Genomic DNA, 21884 nt, shown 5'->3' with positions numbered 1-21884 from the left:
CCTCTTTTTGAACCCTCCTGGGGACCCCTCAAAGATCTATGTCACATGTAAGGGTTTTCTTGGGTGTGGTGGTGAAGTGCTGATACCTCTCCCAGCAGATACACACGCTGTGGTAAAGTACTCGAGTTACTTCAAATGCTGAGCCATGGCATCGCAGTACAAGGAGAGTTTTATGGGTTGGCACAGCAGTCCTTTGTAAGGATAGTGGAAGTTGGAGCTAATTTTCTGGCTTACTGAAGATAAAGATGTAACAAGCCCTTTTCTGTCTACTTGCCCGTGCATCTCATCTTGTCAAGTGAAATTCCCTGTTCTTAGGAGTCTAGCTCCTATTTAAATATGAATAATCTCAGATTTATTGTGTCTCTTGTAATTTCATTTTTTTGGGGGGGTGAGATTTCTCTTCTTCAATCCCTGCTCCTACTTTGTCAATTTTACATAACTGTGAGTTCTTCCATGGGTCTGCACAACTCTAGGTTTTCTCATCCTGGGACATGTCATGTCTAGGATATTCCTTGACACCTGGCTTATTTCAAAATCTTGTGCAAAGCTCGTGCTATTTGTCCTCGCATGCGCTGCAGCTGGTTTGGTGCACTCTGTCTCTGCTGTTTGAGCCCATGCTCGCACGGTGCTGCTCCCAGGCTGCTGGCGGTAGGGCTGGCCAGCGTCATGGCATCGCGGCGGTGAGGGGATGGCCCGTGTGGCCATGGCCAGCTGGCTGAGGCTGCCCGTGCCCCCCTGTGCAGGGCCCTGGGGGCTCCGTGGGGTGCCGGGGAAATGTGGAGCTCAGCTGGTGGAGAGAGCTGGTTCCAAGCTTTGTGCAGGCGACACTTCAGATAGAAAACTCTGGGTTGTCTGCAGCTGAGGAGTCCAGATCAGAGACAGCTCCCACCAGACCTCTTTCCATGCCAAGTCTGCATCTACAAATGATGGCCAGAAAGCGGAGAGAGAAAACGCTTTTATTTGTGCATTTCTGAGTGCTTCACATTTGATTTGACATTACTCACATTGAGGTCACAAGCTGTGCCCTGCTTGTGAGAAAATAGTGCTGGCAAATAGTTTAAAAAGCTAAAAATATTAAATTACATAAAAACAAACAAACAAACAAACAAAAAAAAAACAAAAAACAAACAAAAAAAAAAAACACCAAGAGAGGATGTTAATATCATTATCATTTCCTCACTTGACTATTTTGTCACCTCCTAAGCAGACAGGGCTACAAGTTAAAACGATCACCTTTGCAAAGTCTGGTAGAGCCTATGCTGCGGTGGATTTTTGACATAGAAACTGGAAGCATCTTTTGTCATTAATGTTTTCACATCAGACTACTTCAGCTAGCATTACGGGTAGGGATGAGAAGTGTCTCTGGGAGAGGCAGACAGGCGTGCACTTTTGGGAATGGCTTGGAGATTCCAAAGCACTAGGCAATTCTCACTGGAAAGAAGGCACGGGAAAGGCATTTGAAGGGGGTGAAGCAGCAGTGATCCTCCTTGCAGTGGCCACCTCTCTCATTTGAGGCTCTTTCACTGCCCAGGGCCTAGGGTAGCCTTCTGAGGAGATGTGCAGAGCAAGAGGGCTCATGAGGCATAAAACAAGTATGGTTATTACGAGAACAAATGTATGAGAAATGTCCTGCTGCAGTCTGTTTACTTGCGTTGCCTTCGCATTCCCTGAGGCAGCAAGGCCTGTGGGGACCATGGCCACTCTCTCATGCCAAAACACCACAGCAGCAGCAGGGGTTGGAGGAGGTGAGGCCGGGGTGTTTTATGCATCAGACATTTACAGAAGGAAGAGCTGCTGCTGCTAACTGGCAGTGCAGGGATTTGCCAAGGGATGGCCGATGCGGAGGAGGCCAGGGGTGTGGAGGGTTGCTCCCCGTGCAAAATCCCTGCCCAGAGCCGTGCACCCGGGGACGCAGTGCCAGGCACACAGCGCAGTGCTGGGCCAGCCGGTGGCAGGTTTTCTGGGAGCGGCGTTCTTTGGGATGTCTCTCGCTGAGACATGGAGGTGACCAGAACTTGTGGGTACCTAGGAGGTGCACAAGGGGCTCAAGGGGCTTTCTATGAGTGGTGCGTGCTGGCAGTCTTAGGAGAGGTGCAAATCTTATACTCATGGATGTCAACAAAGAGACATTAAAAACAATTGACCCGGGATCAGTAAGTTTCATTTTGTATATGCATAACTTCTGGAATTCAAACAGACGCCTGCTGTTACCAGTAAGTGCTGTGCAAGCCTTGTTTTGTGAGAGAAGGAGGAAGAGGATGTCAGATTAGTCTGTGATGTTGATTACATTGTACTACTCTGCCAATGTATCCCATGGACAGACAGGAGTCCTGGTATCTGTTTATTTGCACAATTAATTTTGTAATGAATACATTTAGCTTATGCAGGAAGAAGAGTGAACTATTTGTTAGCATTTGATGCAGTGATTTAAACTGTCAGAGTCTGCCATTACAATTGCTACTTTTAGGCTATACAGTTGCAGTAATTTACAGTAGAAGTCAGAGGCATCTGCAAGTTAAAAGAGGCTCTCCTGTGAGGAGGATGTGACAAAGTTTAAGTAGAAAGCTGATCCCCTCTGCAGGAATTCAAAGATGTGTCTTGATAGCTGTAAGGCCTTGTAGGATGCGGGTTTTGGCCTTGTGCTTTCAAATTGATATTCTAGTGCTAGAATCTAGGCCAGCTTCACTTAAAGTTCGTTTCTTTTTATACTGTCTTACTTGTTTAATTATTGAGCTCAGCTCTACAATGGTTTGACTCTTTCTGATGTGCACCAACTGCTCTGCAAGCAGGACTGTATTCGAAAATCAGGCTAAGGAAAATGCTGGTGGAAAATGGATAAAACATCAATTATTTTGTGTAGAAAACAAGAGATCTGCTGTGTGTGCAGTGTCGTCTGTGATGGAGTACATTGCTGCAATACGCTGTGCGTGAGTCTGTGCTGTGCAGCAGGTTGCTGTGGTTCAAGGGAGCGGAGCACTGCGGGGTGGTGGGAGCATCGCTCACTTCTTCACAGCTTCAGAGATCCCAGCTATGGGCAGCCATAAGGGAACCTCAGCGTTAATCCTTCTGGATCTGTACCATAGTGCAGGTGGACAGCATACCACTAACATAACCCTGGTAGCCAGAGGAGCAATAAATCGAGAGCAAGCCAAGGACAGCAAGGCTGGTGTGAGCTTGTGCTGCCTTGGGCAGGGAGGGGTAGGTGATGGATACCTGCCCTGTGGGATGTGGGGTGGAGGAGGATATATATCTGTTGATAGATGTGAGGGTTTATGATTAAAACTAGATACGAACCATCTCTTTTGTGCATTGCACTTTGAGGGCTCAGCCTGAGAATATTATTGAACCAGTTCATAAAAATATGATACAATTCTTATACAGCTATGACTTTTAGCAACAGCCCCTGCAAGAGGCAGGGCTCCATCCAAAGTCTGCTGCAGTTAATTGAAAAACTCCTCTTTATTTCAGTAGGCTTTGGATCAGGTCCTTAGAAAGCAATTTGGGTAGTGAGGTGAGAAATTTGGGACGACCAGCGTATCAATAACATGAGCATTGAGCTCCACTCTTTTCACTTCACTTCACAAAATAAATTCCAGTCCAAATGCTAAGCAGCTGATCTTCCAAACATTGCCAGGGCAGATGCAGATACTAAAAGGTACATTTGTAAATGGGTATTTTTAATGCATCTCTCTAGTGTGTTATTTTTGTACTTTATTCTTAATTTGTTCATGGGTTTGGATTTTAGCTACTGCCCTAAGGTCATGCTCTGGCTGTACCAACACCTGTTAGAGCTATATTTTATCATGGTGTAGGTAAGAGAAGTGTGGGCACTGGTGGGTTTCTTTCTGCTCCACTGAACAGTCTTGAATTTCTGGGAGAAGCCAGTGCAGAAGCACAAGTGTGTCACAGTGGCTTTATGCAGGGCCTTCTTTCAGTGTAATCCTCACTCTTTTTTTCCGTTCCGTACTGCTCTCTAAAGCCTAGCATCCATGGAGAGGGGTCCTTGCTGGAGTATTGCTGCAGCAGCATGGCACGGGCATGACCACAGAGCTCCATTTCCCAGGCATGGCAATGGCACGTGCTGGTGCCGGCGGTGGGTGCCAGCTGAGGGGCAGGCAGGCATGGCCATTTTCTGAAGCAAAGCGCCATCATGTTGAGCCCAGACATAGGAACCTCAGCTCGCTCTGAATAGCGATGCCTATTTAAGGAGGGGGTACACATGTTATTGAGGATATCGGTAGCTTCATGCTTTGTGGCATGGTTTTCCTAGGAATCGTTGATCAGGTAAAATGAGGTTCTGGGCAAAATCACTAAAGCTTGCATTCAGCACTGCTCTGAAAGAGAAAATAGAAAGTAGTGGCTTCTCTCCACTGCTCTGTTCAGTGCATTTGGAGGTCCATTTCTGGCTTTAGGTACGTAAGCAAGCAATTTGGTGGGGGTATTTTACCACCAGACTTTCCAGAGTCTAATCACATCACAGTCCCTCTCTCGGAAGGAAGGAAGGAAGGAAGGAAGGAAGGAAGGAAGGAAGGAAGGAAGGAAGGAAGGAAGGAAGGAAGGAAGGAAGGAAGGAAGGAGGAAAGGAAGGAAAGAAGATGTTTCAAGAGGGTAGTTTAAATTACCATCTGAAGGTGTGTATCTCTATTTCTTCAAGGAGTCAACAAGGAGAGTTGGAAGGAGGGTCCTGCACACTTTTGCACCTGTGCACTGGTCCAAACCCCAGGATGCTGAAAGCTTTTGGTTTGCAAGCACTAAGGTTCTGCATATGCCCAGTAACTTCTGCCCCTGCAGCATGTTCTCAGGTGTTTGCATATGCCGATTCCCAGATGTCACGGTTGCCAGATACACTTCACAGCAGTTCCCAGTGACACACACCTGGGCACGGTCATCCAGCTTGCTTCCTGCCAGGTGGGTTGGAAAGCAGAGCCACCAAGCACTCATGGCCAGACTGCTTCCCCTTTTGACCAGGAGAAGCTAGGATCAGCTCCAGATGTCCACCAGACATTATTCTACAGCTTTATCATTGTCTGCCATCTTAAAATATTTCTATTTCACATTTAGTCTTGTGGCATTCCTGCTCCTGTTATTGCCTTGTACCAGTAAGATGGGTGTGAGTGCTGGGTGAGGCCAAAGAAGTAACGAGAAGATCATAAATATCCGTTATAAAGAGAGATGTTACTGGATTCCTGTGGCTATTTCCTACCGTAATAAGCATCCAGGAGGATATTAAAAGTGTCATTTGGGCTTTAAAAGTAATAATAATTGAAATAGGTTCTGGCATTTTTTTTATAACAACAAAACTAACAACCGTGACTGTGGGTATTTTAAAAGAAAACAAACACATTAAAAAATTAGCTAATTGAATCTCCAATATGTTGATGCTGCTGGAATTAATCTGAAGAATATGAGATTAGTAGCATGGTTTTGCACAGTTATAGCTGGTTGACATAAAATGAAGAGGATGGCTGGGATGGGCTCAGCTGGGAAGCAGCTAGGATCCGCACCAACCAGCACGGTGAGCCCCATACTGCTGAGGCACAGCCTTCCCCTGGTTGTCCTCATGGACAGCATCTTTGCAAAAAAAATCCACACAACCAACCAAACAAAAATCACAAATTCTTTTTTAAGCCTTGAGCATTGTAAACACTGTCCCTGTGGAGCAGAGAATATATTTAAATATCTATAGCACTCTTCTGAACACTCTATCATGTCTGGCACAGATACATGTACTTTATAAAACGTGTTGGCATTTCTCTGAATCTATTTCGTTTAACCATTGGAGCTATATGCCACGAACATTTTATTTGGAGAGCCTTTTCTTCCTGCATATTCATGCAGGCACAGCCCTCTGGTTATGCAAGGTCTGATGCTACACTTCCAAATGCACTCAATCCATGCTTGGGCACCACAACGGATTAACAGGTTTTTAAAAGCATTCAGCACATCGGGTGATCCTTGCGAAGCCTGGCAGTGAAACACTTCGGTGGAAGGTAAATCACTGATGAACCCACATGCTGCTCAGCACACGGAGCTCCTGAAAGGCCAGGCCCAGGCCCAGGCCCACTCTCAGAGCCATGAGGGCTGCGCTGCCCGGCCTGTGCAGGCTGCAGCCTGGGAGCAGAGAGCTGCTCACCCCAACGCAGCAGTCCTCTGCCCGACCACAGGGGAACGTGGCTCATTGCAACACTGCTGCTCAGACAACATTTTCTTCCTTTTACATTTTTTTTTCCAAGGGCGAATGTAAAGGGTATCCTGACCTCCCTTCTCTCACAAGCTGGAATTGTTTCTTCCTTCAAGTGCTGGTGTGAGGCCCCCCTGCACTTTACTTGAAATACAGCACAAAAGCTACAAAAGCAGCTTTCAGCTTCACGTGCCTTCAAGTTCATTCTATTCTCTTTGCTGTAACTGGGAGGTATATGCCAGGAGCCAAGGCTCAGCTGTGGTTTTCCCCACTGCATTTCCATTTTATTCTGTATTTCATCATGCCAGTCACATGCAAAGTTGCATATAAATACAAATATGTATTTTTATACATAAATATATATGTGCAGTGGGTTGTTATTTAGAACATGTCCTGTGCTCCCTGTGGGACAGGTGCCATGAGGTGTGCACCCCTTGGTGCTGGGTTTGGGCTGCCCACCTCCAGGGCTCCTCCCTGCATGGGGAATGCGGGCACTCATTACAGAGTGATGAGAGAGACTCCTCAGAGACCTCAGAGGTTGAATTGATTTTCATTATCACAATGTACTTATGGGGTATTTTCTTTCTTTTAAGAAAACAAATGCATTTTTTATTTCACAACTGAAGAAGGTGCATGTGCACTTTATTCCTATCCTACAAACAGCAGTAAGCATAATGTCTGATGAAAGCTTGCCTTGCCATGCTTGCCTATATTTTAAATCATTAGCAAGAGCATAAAGGTCTAAGAAGCTGGTTAGTCACAAAGTACCATTTAATATCCATAGTTTGTTGTCCTAGTTTTAAAGGAAATAAAAGTACTTCAAAATCAATAATTCTCATCCCAACCTTCACGACTTGTGTTAGAATTATTTCTCCATCTCTCCCCCTTGACAAAACAGATTTTTTTTCCCCCCAGTGTTGGCTGTGAAGCTTGATCTTTGCTTACAATCCTGCCCATGTGTGGTGCAGTGCAGGGTGTGGGGGGAGCGCACAAGGCCTGGCAGAGCCCCGTGTCCTCATGAGCAGCATTTGCACCAGGAGGCTGTGGAAGGAAGGAAGGCCCTGGTGCTGCTCGTGGAGTGGGCATGGAGAAGGGGTGAGAGCTGCGGGCTCTCAACAGGCACAGCACCTGTAAGCGCTGGGCTCTGCCTCAGGCCCCCAAACCAAAGGAAGCCAGGGAGAGCCTGTTTCCAGCAGGCACCTGTGTGCAGTGTCCATGGGCCTGCAGAACCTGGACCCAGCATCCTGAGCCAGGATGGGGCCTGCTGTGCTAGGTACCCCAGCGCCACGCCACCGCCCTGTCCCCTGCACCACTGGAGGCCACGTGTGCATTTGTTGCACTCCCTTCTTTGCCAGGGGTTCCATATTTTGAGGCTGACAAATCTCTATAAGGCAAATTTCCTCATCTTGTGATGCAGCTGGGAAGGAAAGCCAGGCTCTGGAAACTATTATGCATCAGTTGAATAGGCCAGGTGAATGCAGTCAAAGGGAACATTACTTTTTTATGCTGCTACTCTACACTCCTGCCTGACTTTTATTTTTCTTTTTCATGGGTTGCATAAAACACTAACACACTATCAGCTTGGAGCCCAACAGCAGAGAGCTTTTCCATGTAGCACTGTGCCCCTAATTGTGTTTCTATTTATTTATTTATTTATTTTTATTCAGCATCATCAAGACTGTCTCACAAGAGAGAGATTTACCTTTTACCCTTTTTTCCCAATATGCTTTCCCTCTTGCCCATACTCAAGAAACATTCACTAAAACACCCAGTCTAATCTAAATGGCTTCATTCAGACTTCAATCTCATCTGGCTTCACCATGTTCTTGCTCTTTGTACAAATTATAAAATACATCAAAAACATTTTCTTGTTGTAAGTCTGAAGATATAATCATTACTTCTGGCTGCTGTTCAAAGCAAACAAAATTTATTTATTACAACTCATCAAGCCATGCTACTTGTCAATTTTATGAGATTTTAAAATAACATCTAATGTTAACTTGGCAATGAATTTGTCTTAAGACACAGTACCCACTCACATTTTATTTCCTCTATTAAAAGAAATAATGTATAAACACTAAGGAAAAGCATGGATCAAACTTTTTAGTATCGCCTATAATACAAAGAAATCCAAGTACAAGGAACTAAAGGAAATGGGAGTGCCTTGTATGTGCTCTTCTGGGCTACAGAAACTAACAATTATTCTGTCTTGATCCAGCTGCACAATAAATGCAAACAAATATCCCATTATGGAGAGACTTTATTTTTGGTTTCACAGTATTCATAGACGCTGGGTATTGCTTGCTATAAAAAGTACGTTTAGGTCAGATGGTTATGCTTTAACATTTATTTTGTTTCTGAAGCTTTATGATTAGACTGTGAGAACCTAATTCATGGATGACCTTCGTTTACAAACCCAACTTAAGGCATATAAATAGTCCTATTGATTTGAATTTTAACATTGATTATACTGGAGTAGGTGAAAGTCAATGTGAATAAACGTAACATACAGTGTGCCTCCATTGTTCTCAGTATCACAAAAATGGAACTGCAATCACCTCTTGCTAGAAAAAATAGCAGGCACCTTTTCTGTCACGTGACACAGATTTTACTCACTCTCAAATATACTGAGGCCCATTGAATTTTATTTTGTTCTGACTTACCAATCCACACATGAAATATGTATATATTTGAATTTCTGGAGTTAAGAATGTCAATGTTCCAACCTAATTCCCTCCTCAAAATAACTAAATAACCAAATAAATAAATACATTATGGAGTGGGTAGAACACCCCCTTCAGACAATTTTACTCACAGTGGCCGAGCATATTGTCATTCACAAAAAAAGATGCATTTGACCTCTTACTTCAGAAGAGATTCCTTTTTAACATGAAGTCTGATCAGCTGTGACACAAGCCACGTTATCTATATAATGAAGTGCCCTTGTTGGTTAGCCCACATTGGGAAGATGCTTTGACCCTTTGTGATGGGTACCAGTGAGTGGGGAGCTCAGCCCAGGGTGGGAGATGTCACCCGTTTTCATCCAGCAGAAGACAGTGACGATGCCTGGGAACTGGCTTGCCTTGGAGTGCTCTGCAAATGCCAGCTTTCGGGGAGCCCCTGGGAGCATGGGGCTGCTGGGATGCCAGGGTGCCTCTGCTCCATGCCCTCAGGACACGCTGTGCTGGTGGCAGGGTTCCAGCTGACTGCTGGGGCTGCCGCCACATCCCAGTGCAGGTGCTGCTGGTGGGTGCTGCTAGCGCCTGCCCCGCGCTGCCCAGCGCTCCCGCTAGTGAGCTGCAGGAAGCTGTAACGGATCTTCTGCTTCAGCCTCGACTTATATTTGCAAGGCTTTCATGCATGAGTGTTGGGAGAAAGCGAACACAAAAGCAGAGTAAACACAGCTGAAGCAAATTCATTAAACATTAAAGCAAATATTTGTAGAGGTTTTGGTTTGCAGCCCTTCCACATTTCCGGAATGACAGTAATGGAGCACGGGCACACAGTCAGCTGGCAGCGGCAAGCCAGAGGAGATCTGTGGGTGCCAGAGAGATTGAGGGTGGCGGCAGGAGACCACTCCTGGGGGCTGCTGCCCTGTGAGGCTGTTTGTCCTGCTCCCCAGGGAGCAGACCTCCAGAAACATGTCTCCTCTCCCTAACCCTGAACTTCTTCTTTCATTGCAGCAGGGAGACCCTCCTAAGGCTCGAGCACAATGTGGAAGTTCGCAAATGGAAACTTGGAGAGGCACGTTTGCTGGTGAAGAGGAAACAAAGCAGGCCTGAGGCAGGTGTGCCGTGTGCTAGGAGGACGTTCAGGGTGGCTGTGCGAAGACATGACCACACTGAGAGTCCTCTAAGCTGCCTCACTATCACAAGGAGAATTTCAGGACACTGGTCTCCACACCCGCAGGGCATGGCTAAGGCTGGTGGTGGGCCTGTGTGGGCACACGGTCCTGCTGCGCTGTCAGTGCTGCAGGGAGAGGCAGCAGAGAGCAACGACAAAAGGAAAAGAGGGGAGAGAAAACATGGGCGTGGACTGAACTGCTGAAAAGCACGCTGGTAAGTATAAACCTAACTGCCTAATCCTTATAGCTGCATCAGCTAGGAGTCAGCCGCTATCCATTATTTCAGCCAGTTGGTCAGATGATATTTCAGATCTGATGGAAGGACAGAGACTTCTGAAACAGAAGGATGGCCACTATTAACCCAAACATTTGGTTGTGTTTCCTTGACTCCTAATCAAACTGGGATTTGAAAACATTTGCAGGAGTATTCATGTTGTCTGCAAATATCTGAATAGGTAACACATGCAAAGAACAAGCCTTGAACTGGGTTTCACCAAATATCAGCAAGGCAATAGTTGTAATATTATTCTCTGTCCTGATTGCCCTCTTCCTTAGATGAGGAGCAGAGACAACTAGCTCAGATGAGGTTGGATCCCAACAGCAGCTATGAAGAGACAGCTATGCATGGCAGTGCTTGTGGTTCGCATGGCACCTAGCCAAGTAGCAAGGATTTTATTCAAAAGAAAAACAAAAAAGATTTCTGTTAGGGAGGGTTTCAAATATATGTAAGATACATTATTATTATTATTGTTGTTATTATTAAAGAACCTGGCAAGTCTGAAGGTGTGCAAGCAGCGCATGTGACTTTGTGTTGCTTTCCAGAGTTATATGTTGAATGCCAAGAAACAGCGCGGTGCCCTTGGGCACATGTTGGCACTGGAGGTGTCTTCCTGGGGGTGCAGCAGGATGGTGCCTCAAGGGTGGTGCCACCATGCATACTTCGAGCAGGGTGTCACCTTGCTTGTGCTGCTGCTTGGAGGGTGGTGTCACTGTGCATGGGTAGTGCAGTGGGGACAGCACCCACCTGCCACAGGCAGCTGCAGGGACTGGCCGAGGCAGCTTGTGTCATTGCCCAAGGCTGGCAGCTTTTTCATGAGCAGAGAGGAGTTCAGATTTATGAGTTACAAGTGGCAAGGTAGAGCATTTACTGTTTTTTAAATATTAATTAAGGTAACAGTAGAGCCTAGAATAACCTCCAGATAGGGTTACGAATAGCTGTGTCTAACACTTACCTGGTAAATTCCAAAGGAAAACAGAAGCTGCTCTTTACGTGTTTTCTTGAAGATACTGTGAGATACAGCTGTATAAATTTATGTCATTGGTATAAATTATCTTTATGGTGGAATGCTGTAGATTGAATTGACATTGCAGAAGTTGAATGAATAGCAGTTGAACTTTACCAGTTGGTATTTTAGAATTAGCTTTGGTTGTGCAATCGTTGACAATTGTGTAAACACAATGACTCCTAAAACTAGACCAAATCTCTTGGACGGATCACTACAGTACCACCTGGATGCTAACATGACCTTCTTGAATATTCTAGAAATTGTCCAGGCTTTCATGTGCATTTCTTCTTAATTTTTAACTTTTAACTGTATTTTCAACACTTATTTAATTAACCAATGCAATGGTCTTTATTTTAATTGGCTGTAAATTTTACCTTAAGTGGTTTGGTTAGCAAGGCAAATCCAACATATGCCAATTGAAGTAGCTGCCAGTGCACCCAGCATGGCCTGAGCAGCGGCAGCGGCGTGGAGGCACCGCACGGTGTGATGGCGCAACCCCATGCACCAGCTCTATGCCCCCTTGGGGTGGGACACTGTAAAGTCTGCAGAGGAGGCCAGGAGGAAAGCTGAACACATGGATCACACAGTTCACACCATTCATTTCTCAGCCATGATACAAGGATGAGGATCAATCCTAGCATTACGAGAGATCAAGCTCAGCATTGCAGGACAGCTTTTGGCATAGGGCAGACAATGCCCAAGTCTAGCAAAAGGTGATTCTTCCATGTCTGCCTTTTGCCACGTCACTCAACGTTTTTAATATATGTTCATTCATCCTTAGTTATTCACAAGACAACTACAAAGAACCATTCCACAACAAACTTATGCCTTCTAGGACTCTGGTTTTTAATTTATACACACTTTGTTCTCCATGGGTTGCTACAGTCCACAGAACTGCCATTTTGTGCTTAGTTTGCTGTTGTGCTATGTATTAAATGAAGCTGAATTTCCATTGTGCTAAAGACTCTGCAAAACAGGAGAACACTAATTGTTTTCAGTCTTAATAAGGTGTGATCAAATGACCATACACAACCTTGGCAGATGCTGGAGCCAGATCTCCCACAACAAGAAAGATGTGATGGGCTGGCAGGGCTGGTGGCACCGCTGGCAGTGTGTCCATGCTTCTGTCCACACAGAAGCTCTTTGTCCAGTGCTGTCCTGCATCTCCCTGAGGAGCTCAAAGCCACCATAGTGGGGGCTTTGGTCACTTTTGTCCCACATGTTGCTTACTGTGCTCCAGGCTTTAACTCTAGCCACATATTCTGCTCCTTTGGTTACAGAGAGATGAGGGAAGAGGTATTTGGGGGAATATGTCCTTTCTAAAAAATACTATTATACCACAGAGTGGGTAGAAAACAATATATGCCAGTGGTAAATGGATATACAGCAATGGATAAAACCACTGAAGGGCAAAATGCTTTTGTGGGAGCATGGGGGAATGACCACAACAATGAGGGGACCTGGGAGGAGCCCCCTGGCCCCACATGCAGCAGCTGGAGGAGGATACAGCAGTGCCCCAGGGAGGAGCTCAGCGGGTCGAGCAGCGTGGCACACAGCATGGGAAATTCATTGCTGCTGCTGAAGTAGATGCAGAATTAGGCTGAGATGAGACACTTGGCAGCTCTCTCTGAATGGAGACCTGATTTAATTATTATTATACCAGTCTCCTTGTAGAAGAAAAGGAACCTGACTGCTCCTTTCAGATGTGCAGCTTACCACCTTCATTAGGCCTTCATCAGACCCACATTAGGCATCTCAGAGGCACCTCTGATTAGCCTCCATTTGAAACAGTTACAGTATTCAGGAGGTGCAGGCCGTGCTTTTTCACTTGCAATGCAGAAATGGTAAAACCATCAAAATGGATGTTGCCAGGCTGCTGTTGCTCTGGTGCCCCTTACTCTGTTGCCTTTCCACAGGGGTTAGAGGATGGCTGGTTTGCATGGCACTGTGGTGCTATGTCTGCAATAGCTAGGGGCACAAGGAGCATTTTGTCTTGGAGATAAACAGTGACTACCTCCATCAGCAGTGGGTCTGTGTTTTTTTTTTTGTTTTTTTTTTGCTGGTCTTCCTTATATGCAAAAGTGTAATCCCTTGATAAACAAGACTTTTAAATTTTAGAGCCATAGACTGTTACCAAAACAAAAGATCAGCCCTCTTCCAGCCTAGTCAATCTTCTAAGAACAAAGAAAAATGAAATTATAGAGTAGCAGTAATCTTATTTCAGTTAATGATCTCATATAATAGCTTGCTTGTGACAAAACTCATCTCTTCCTCCTGAACACTGTTCAGCCACTAAACTGCGGGATCAGGATCAATTTCTGAAATAGGAAGGAACACGTTCTTGTTTGTTTCATTTGAATTTCTCTTTTAATGTGTGGGTAATATCTGCAATGCCCACTGCTGATGTAATATAGATCTAATTCTCAGCTCATTTAGTTGGTGCCTTGATATGAAAACAATGCCTAGTGGGAGTGATGATTACAAAGCAACAGCAGAGATAGGAAGCATGGATAAGTGAAATAAATTACAGAAAAAGTTACTAATGACATGATCTCTGGCCACATCAGTCAAATGGTACTCTGACGCACTAAATTGCTGTTTTTATTTTTTTTTTTTTTTTTGAATGATAGCTACACTCTAAAGCAACGAAGAAAAGAAAAGCAAGGAAGAATGTATAATACATCCTCTCCTCCCGACCCCAGTGTCATGGGAGCATCAAGTGTGGAGGAGACAGAGTCATAAAAATGAATTGCATGGAGCATACCTCTCAAGCTGTTATCTGCTATTTATAAAGAATTAAAATGAGCTACTTATTTCATATGTGCCAGAAAAATGGGTTCATCAGTATTGTGTTGAAATGCATTATGACTTACCGATTCCTGATTTCATAGCTGTTGTACTTATTTGAAAACATATTTATATGCTTTGTATCAGCTGCTAAGCATTGAATTTTTATTGTACATTACTGAGAAAAATCTTATGTTTCAATTTGCATTTCACTAGATACATTGACGTATAATGCATAACTCCAGCCTTGTGTTATTATTTCAAGATACCTGACCACAGGCTTTGAGAACGTCCCCTCTTAGTGTGGGCACGTGGCTGCCGTGAGATTCCCTCACACCACGTGGCTGCAGGGGTGCACAGTGCCTTGGTCTCCTGCTGGGGCAAACCAGGGAGACAGCTCTGTACATACAGCCTGACAAGAGATACGTGTTGACACCAAAGCGACACACTCAGACTTCATGATGGGCACTGAGGGCCTCCGGGGATCCTGTTGGTGTGCAGTTGGTGAGCAGGCACCTTGCCACGCATCCCCCCGCGACGCTGCAGGGCTGCAAGGCACGGCCAGCCTTCGGTCAGTCCTGCAGCGTGAGTGAGCAGGGCCTGGAGACCAGGGCGGTGTTGTAAGTTGACTGAAAACTGGCAAAGCTCTTTTGTTTCTATCCCAAAGAACCTGTACTGGCAGGCAGCATTGTAGTGGGAGCTGTCGATGCCTGGTGCACCTGAAATTCAGGCTGCTGTTACTGGGGAGAACACGTGTGGTTCCTGAGGCTCTGCCCAAGGGACCACAGCCTGAAGGCCTGCGTCTGGCTGTGGTAAGCGGCACTGCTGGGTGCTGGGTGCGGGCACTGCTGGGTGCAGGCACGGCTGGGTACATGCTGCCCACTGGCACTGCCGCACCCCACGAAAAGAGAAGCAGGAGGCTGGAGGGGACAGGTACCTCAGCCCCCACCTTCAGATTGCGTGGCAGCAGCCCTGAGTGGGTCCAGCACGGCTCTGCTACGTCCTGGCTGAATATGCTGATAAACACCAAGGGCAAACTCCTCATCCTGAGAAACAAAATGGCAAAACTTCCATTGCTTTTTAAATTTTTCACGATTTTTTTTTTCCTTTTTCCTCTTTCCTTCACATCTTTATCAGAACATTTCGTTTAATTTTGCTCTTGGTCTCTAGATACAGGCAATGCCCAGCAAACTCTTGCTCTGGGCTATGAAGGAAAACTAATTTAAAAATGTAGCTTTTTTTCCTAAACTGACTATTTAGACTCCAATTAATATAAACAAGATACAGAAGCCCATGAAGGCTGTATTAGAAAGATCACCTGGAATGAAGGATACTAATGGTGCCCATGGTAGGATTAGCAAAGTCATATGGCTGAGAAACAGACTGCAAATAAAATAAAATAATGATCTATTTTTAATCTTCATGGTTTGCAAAGATAATTTATTTTTATTTAACTAACCGGTGATGCTCAAGAAGAGAGGAGTAAACAGAAGATGCTTAAAATTAAAACCTTCTACTAAAATTCAGATCCGTCTTTTTCTTCCCTCTTTTCTTTTGTTTCTCTCCCGAGGACACAATGTGGGGGCTTGTACCTGACCTGCCCGTGGCTGGCAGAGCCTGGCTCCTGAGCTCACCTCTGGTGGTGAGCCCATGAGGCTGCCTGCGCTGCTGGTCATGCTCCTGTCCAGCCACACACACGTGCACCTCAGCAGGCTCATGCCTGCCCTCCTTCCCCAACAGCTCAGACACCACTATCATTCTAAAACTTGGGGCCAAATGATATTGCTTATACAGATCACCAATGCTTTCTAGGTATGTCTTCTGAAAAAAATCGCAGTACTGTGCATTTATTCACTAATGTACTCCAGCACATTGGGCCATTATCAGTAGAACGGTGTAATAAAATTACTGTGAAAGGCCCCATCATGTGCTGTGGATGCTCAGTGCTCTGCTGTGAGCAGCAGAAGAGGATCAGCGCCACAAGAGGAACCAGAGGACTAATGGTCAGTGTCAGTGCCACCAGCCCTGTGAGACACCCGGGGCAGACACAGCTTCTCTGTTCTGGCTGCAGGAGTAACCTCATTTGGGTGATGTTTCCATAAGCTAATTTCTACATTTTTTCTTCCTTCTGTCCAGTTAACCTTTAAATTAGAGGGCAGAGACCAACTTTTGCTTTTAATGAGTAGTCATTTAAAATTAGGTTTCAGAGCTACAAGCAGCGTAGCTCGTGTAATGCCCAAACCTGCGCGTGAGGAGGTACATGCAGGTTGGCATCTGCTTCCATGGGCTTCAGCAGCTCCAGCCTGGTGTACCCAAGGTGAAACTGCAGCCTGCAGATGTGTGTGTGTCTGTGCACTTGAGCACAGGCAGGATCTGTGACTGAGGCTGCTATGGCCTATTCATTGTGTTCCTGGGGCTCTGGTACTTGGGGTAGAGACCAAGAGAATAAGGCAACACATCACAGAATCACAGAATGGTTGAGACTGGTAGGGACCTCTGTGCCTGTCTGGTCTGTTAGGCCTTTATGCAGAGCCTGAATTTGCCACCGTTGCTTTGCCATGAAGCATGTCCTGTCTGCAGCGATCCTGAGTGCCTGTATGCCAACATACGGCAACAGACAGCCTTTCCTATTGTTTCTTAATGGTTGCAGAATAAAGAAATTTGCATTAAACTTCCTGAGTTCCCCAAATTCTGACAAAATCTTCAGAGTGGCAATGGTTAAAAGTTGTTATAGCTCTCATCTGTTGCTGCAGAATTCCTTGCTTAATTTCTTAGCACTGTGATTCTGCAGCCCTGAAAGAATGAAGTCTAGGTTTTGAGGAATAGTTTTTCTTCTGATGGAACGACATGAAAACTACCTTGTGATGAATGTCCCGCTGTCTGAAATCACAATAAATGCTGGAGATGAGGTAAATTGGAGAACCAGTCAAAATATATATTATTATTTTAAAGGTCATATGTGTAGATGTTAGACAGGTGTCTTGAGTTCTGACAGTGAGATTTTCGATGATGAGGTTTTGGATTTCACGTGACTGAAACCCTCAGGAATGACTTGATGATCCTTAGGAGTGAGCTGGGAACTACCAAACTAGAATTAATATGAAGGACCAAATCCTACTGTATTGGTAAGGGAAATTAGCTTCACTGGATACAGGCTGAAGGTGCAAGCCTTAAGATCCAATACAGACTGAAGTACAGCTGTCTATACCAGCTACAATCAGTATAACTAGCACTTCCAGGTAGTAGTTCAGTGGCTAACTTTTGCTGTATATCTCACCTCATGCAGGGAAATAAGATGCAGAAGATCCTAATATGTATCACAATTGCAGAGACTTGAATAAGCCATGCTTTCATCAGTGTACAGTGCTTTCATCAATTGTATGATATTGCTTTTCTCCACTGGGAATCTGCAATGTGCTTGAGCAAAAATTTTTGGAAAAACAAGTATGAAATGCTTTTATATTAACCATTTCCATAATGGAAGAAAAATAACATTCAAGGGAAAGTTAACATTCAAAGTCTTCTGCTATATTTGCTTTTTAAGTATTCATCTCTTCAATATCTTACTTTTTTAACCCTTTGCTCTCTTCTGAAACATCTGTACCTAGAACAGTATATTGAAAGTGATGTTGTATTCAGGTAGGCTAATTCTCTGCTCTGTTAACTTGGTTTTACATCAGACAAATACATCTGAAATCAAATGCCTGAAAAATCAAACATGATATCAACTGCCCCTTGATACATAAAGAAACTAGTGTACTGGATCCATCCATTGATTTATGCTGTGGTTGACTTTGGTTCCAGAGGTGTAACAACTTAAACTGACAACTGTAATGACTCCCAAAATCAAAAAGGAAGAAAAGTTACCACCTTTCCTTTTGGTAAGGTAACAGCAGGGGGTCTGTCACAAGTTTATGTCTCATAAATGAGAAGGGAAGCAACTTAAAATCACTCCTACTTTACTTCAGGAATTAATAGCTATTGAATTCGCTGCTGACAGTTGTCATTTGCATCATTATCAGCATCCAATATTACCAATAAATAGCAAAAGCATCCACATACTGTCCCTGTGGAAAATACAGAAAATAATTAATAATATTTAATATTATTATATAGAAGCTGCAGAACATAAATCATCATTGCATGATGGTAGCTTTGTTGTGTTTCTTGTATTTTTTAACTCTCAGCTCAGGCATTTTATCATCTTACTTGGAAAAATCTCTGATGTTGGCCTTTTGAGGAAAGGGGAACTGGAGCAGATGTGTTGGATTTGCCTACACAGCATGGAAATTCTGATGGCCCTATAGAGATAAACTCACTAAAAATAGAGTGATTAGGTTGCACAGAAAATAAAGAGTCCCCATTTGCTTCTACAGCCTGACATAAATGCCTCCAAAATTCATTTTAGGGTGGGCTAAGAATGGGAAAAAAAACACTTTACAGATTCACATTATTTTAATGTAATTCTCTAACTTCATATATAGCATCCTTAGGGCATAATATCTCACATTAAATAATGTGAAGAGAAATCAACATAATATCTCAAAAGGGACTGTTTACTTTCAGACTAACTCTCTCCTTTCCTCCATTTCTGTATACACTTGGATTTGTCCATCTGGGGGCTTACCAACAAAACCTATTGTCTTTCTTCCACTTTCACTGGAGTCAGGTGAGGCCAAAGTCAACTAGTTTTGAGAGGATCCTCTACAGACAGTATGATCTGGATGTTTCTCCAAGGGTCAGTTATTATGGAGATTACAATTTAGCAATGTGATCATTCTGCGATACGATCAATGCTGCAGTTAGTAAAAATTCTGGAAGAAATAATTTCACTTGGAGCCCCTGAGCAGATTGAATTATTGTAGTAATAAAAACCCACTTGTGATACAAGAAACTTTACAAGGCTACAGCTTCCAAGCTTCCTGTGAAAGGCCCACGCCTGCAGCTGCTAAGCAAGGGCAACATGCCTTGTGTTGTGCCATCTGTATCAAGTGTCCTGCAGGCTAAAATGATATAGGTAAATCCAGTCCAGTTGAAACCAAACATATGTCAGGCAAGAGACCCTCTTCAACAGGCATCTAGTCTAGATGAACGATAGGTCCCAAACCTACACACTCTGTGGCTGTTCACATTTCCATGGTAAGGCTCTGGCAAGACCTGAAGAACAGAGCGGAGCTGTGGCTTTGGTTCACCCCAACGAACCCACTGCTACTGCTCTCATTGCAGCCAGATGAGTCATCTCCACTTTGAGGCAAGTTTGGGCATTCCAAGGTCAGGGCACAATGTTGTGCACAGTCACCCTAGTGTGAGCGCAAATTAATACAAAATCACCAGGAAACTGATTTTGCTTTGGATTTTCCTCTTGTCAATCACTCTGCAGCACTTGGATTTCAAATCCAGCACTGAGAAGTAACTGGGTGGGCTGGAGCAGCAAAGAGGCCTCTTAGCAGAACAGCGTTTAGTAGACGCATTGTTCCACTTCCCATGTGCAGTGGCTGATCAGTCCAGACCGATGCTGAGTGGAGCATTGCCATCCGCAGGATTGCTGCTTGTTTTGCCAAGTGAGACCACGCGCTCCACAGTGCTGTATTAAATTAACATTGCAGTAGCGCCATTAAAGAACGTAAGACCAATATTTACAAAAGCATTGAAACAATTCTAATAGTGTACTGGCAATAAATGATCACTGTGAAAAAGTGCTGTTATTATTTTTACAGCTATGGTAGACATGCGTGAGCTGTGACTATAGCATTTGTAAATTCCAGTGCTGTGTGAAGTGTTTTCTGAGGTACTGGAAATGTTTAGGGTGTTAATCTACCTTTTGTTCCTAAAGCTTTAGATAACCATTAGTTCTAGCAGAACAAATACATAGTGTTCTATGTCACCCTTGAATCTCAACTTTTGAACTACAAAACCCCACCATTTTGTTTATTTTTACTGACTTTTGTAGCTAGGAAGTCCTCAGTGCAGTAGTATATCTTGATAAGCTCAAACAGCATACAGCATAGAGACTGTAAGTTTATGAATTCATTTTTGGTGTGAATTCAGCAATGATGTACAATAAATCTGACCTGAATGCCACAGAATGTAAGAGAATTCTATATTAATGCTTTATAATAGGTTGATAGTTAAATAAATTTTATGAAAGCATAGGGGTCTCATTGTTACCAAGCCAGCTTTCCCCATAGCAATATTTTCACATGATTAAGTTGGAGATCAGATAACCACCTTATGCAGTATATACCCAATAGCAATTTAAAAAATTCAATATCAGCTGTATTATTCTAAAGACTCATTCCATTTTCAATGCAAAATGAGCACAAAATAAAGAGATAAACTAAATATAAAATGTAAAACATGGAAAAATTTATCACTTGCAAACATAAAAGCAAGAAGGGTAAAAAAAAAGAGAACAAAAGCAAATGGAGGCTATAAAAGAATACAGAAAAAAAAGATAAATCTGCAGTGTTACCTTTTCCATATGCTGTTTAGCTGGGTTTTTATTAAGGTGCATACACTTTAGTATAGGAATATAATCATCTCTGTAATACACTTTACTACTGCAGGCTAAATTAATTTATGCCATGCTGAAATTCTTCAGCCCCACTTGATAGAAAAGAACAGGGTGTGTTAATTGCACCTGGGAAAGTCTGTGAGCCGGCTGATTTACCAGGCCTGCTGCACAGAGACAGGAGACGGTAAAGATGCAGGTGGCTGTGGCGGTGCGGAGGAGCGGGGCAGAGCCAGGTCGTGCTTGTGCTGGTGGGGCTGGCAGCTGCCCTAGTGCCCCTCCAGCGGGGTGGTGGACAAGCACCTCCACTTGCCCTTCCAGGCAGGGGACTGTGGCCAGGATGGTGGTGGTGGGCAGCGGGTCCCAACCCTGCAGTGCTCATAGCAGCCAGCATCCCTTGACCCCTTCAGCACATGTGCGGCAGCCACGGCAGCATCTTGTTCGTATCGCTGCCATGAAGGTCGTGCCAGCGATTCCATTATGAACTTGTTTTCAGGAGTTATAATTACTATATATTATCTGTGAAAAGTTGCCCTGAGCTGACATTTTGCATACATGGTTTTCACCCAGGCATAAATTGTTTTGTTTTTGTTCCTTCGCTAAATTGCTACCCGTGTCACAAAATCTGGCCAGTTGTACAGTTCATAAATATAACAGCAAATTGTTCATCAGGCACTCTGGGTTCACACAGCTTGTTCCTCAGGAAATAAAAAAGCTAATCGTGAATAATAATAATAAAAAAAAAAAAGACACACCAAAACCTTTCAGAGAGAAACTGGAATCATGACTGCATCATGTGCATTACCCAGTGACCCTCACCATAATTCCAGTCCCAGAGTTACCCATTTTCCACTCACTTTTGCTCTGGAGAATTAGCTATGTCAGAAATGAAGAGTTACAAAACTGAGGCAATAGGGTCTAAATATTTAGTCTAAAAATAAATTCTGTAGCATCTGAAGTTCTGTGGTTGAGCAACACATGGTGTGTACTCTGCCTGTTGAGCCTTCTTCTTAATGATGTAGAGCGTGTCCAGGCTTTTGGCTAAGTCTGACCCCAAACCTTTTGTGCAGACAGAGCTCTGGGTGCAGGTGGTGGCGGTGGACTTGATGCCTCCAGGAGCATCCAGCACAGCCTGGCAGGGAGCACTGAGCCCACCGACCCCTCTGCACGGTCCTGGGGGCAGCACTGCTGTTGGCAGCACCATGTCAGTGGCCTGCCTTTGCTGCCATCCTTCTTGGATGGAGGGAATTCTCCCTGCTGAAGTCAAGGAAGAAA

At 44.3% G+C, this 21884-nt stretch overlaps 1 long non-coding RNA gene across 1 annotated transcript; it reads left to right on the top strand.

Annotated features, from left to right (window-relative positions):
- Positions 1-9149: 9149 nt before the first annotated feature.
- On the top strand, positions 9150-14334 carry LOC311440311. Its single transcript, XR_014695328.1, has 3 exons — positions 9150-9718; positions 9865-10239; positions 13942-14334. It is a non-coding gene; the product is annotated as an uncharacterized lncRNA (long non-coding RNA).
- Positions 14335-21884: the final 7550 nt, after the last annotated feature.

This window comes from Aythya ferina, assembly GCF_964211825.1.
Source record: "Aythya ferina genome assembly, chromosome: 8".
Taxonomy (NCBI): domain Eukaryota; kingdom Metazoa; phylum Chordata; class Aves; order Anseriformes; family Anatidae; genus Aythya; species Aythya ferina.
Note: the sequence above shows the minus strand (reverse complement) of the source record. Positions and strands in the feature narration are given on the sequence as shown.